Genomic DNA, 1,684 nt, shown 5'->3' with positions numbered 1-1,684 from the left:
AAGATTTAACAAATTTCAAGTGCCCAGTTAAATGTGCAATTTTAATTTAAATTTTAAAAACAATTTAAATATGTCTATCTCAAAGATCTGAATTTCATACTTCTCGTTGTGTATTTTAAAAATACTCGGTGAGCTGAGAATTTCGATTTTTTTCAATTTTGTTCTAAGACCACCAGAAGCTGAAAAGATTTTGGGGAATCGCAAAAAATGATGTCATTGCGCATCCTCCCCTGACCGCTCAACATTTATATTCAAAGGGCACCAATTATTCAGTCTAGTATTTTCCCAAGCAAGTAACATACAGGGTAGTCTGCAATGACATCATTATTTGCAGCTTTCCAAAGTCAAACAGCCATCTTGTGGGTCTAGAGAAAAATTAAAAAGAAACTAAATTCTCATGCTCTCCAAGAACTTCCAGAGAGTACAATCAAACATGAAATTCAGGCTCCTGAGTTATGAGTTACTCCATTGTTGTAAACAAATCCCGGACATCTCTCATATAGATCATAACGTACGATTTCTCAAGTTAGCTAAGACATAACAGGACCCAAATAGAGACGTACTGTTGCCAGATGATACGGCTTTCTCCATATGTTTAAATGGGAAAAGCTGTATCATCTGGCAACACTGTAGAGACAGCTCTGATGCACGGTGGAGAGAGTCAATGGGAGATGCCAGACATGGCGTGGAGACTCTTAATGCGTATACCTCTTTTAATACGCAAAGTAGAAGTTTGAAAGTGGTTCCATCGGTTTTATTGTAAAATTTCCTACAGAAATCACCCTTTATGGTTTGTTTTTTTTTACTGTAGAAACATTCAGTTTTGCATTTTTAGTCATACCCCAAGTAGCATGGATTGCAATATCTTGCAAGAATGTGCAAGAAATATTGCAATTTTCTGATGTCTCAAGAATGTTGCAATATTTTCATTGAAAAAATTGCAAAATATGATAAGAATGTTGCCATATTCTTGCCATATTTTGGTTGATTTGAAAATAGCAATTATTTTGCAATATTATTGCAACTTTTTTCCAATAATTCTTGTTGCCATTCTGTCAGTTTTGAAGGTGTCGATTTGTTGGAAGAAAGTTGCCACAATGTTGTAATAAATTTCAACTTCGGTTGGCATCGCTAGTTGCCTAATCTTTCCCTTTATACAAAGGAACTCTACCGGCCACCGGTGAGTATTGGTGCATTTTTGTGGCCTAAATAATATTTTTTATCCTAAAAGAAAAAAAAATAGCCAAAAAGTTCATTTCTGTGGCTAAAATAATTTTTTCACAGAAAATGTTGCAATATATTGCAAGAATCGACCGGAAAAAGCGGCCACATGTTAGTCAAATATGACAATATTCTGACAAGAAAGTTGCAATATATTGCAATTTTTACGTTGCAAAATGCTATTTGGGATATGCCATGTCCGACCTTTCCCATTGACTCGCTCCATCGTGTGACGTTGCCCCTTAGTCGAGCGCTAGTTCGGACAAAATGCGTAGCTGGCCAATCAGAGACTTTATACCAGAACTTAGGATAAACTAGTGGGGAGCATCGGGACTGCCGTCATTTGGGCCTAGATTTGAGTCTCTTGATAGACCTATCAGATGAGTGCTTAGTGCGTCCACACCTCCCACTTTTCATTAAGTAGTAAAAATAACATTTTGGGGAGTTGTGGCGTGAAAAAAAA

This window comes from Euphorbia lathyris, unplaced genomic scaffold, assembly GCF_963576675.1.
Source record: "Euphorbia lathyris unplaced genomic scaffold, ddEupLath1.1 SCAFFOLD_21, whole genome shotgun sequence".
Lineage (NCBI taxonomy): Eukaryota > Viridiplantae > Streptophyta > Magnoliopsida > Malpighiales > Euphorbiaceae > Euphorbia > Euphorbia lathyris.
Note: the sequence above shows the minus strand (reverse complement) of the source record.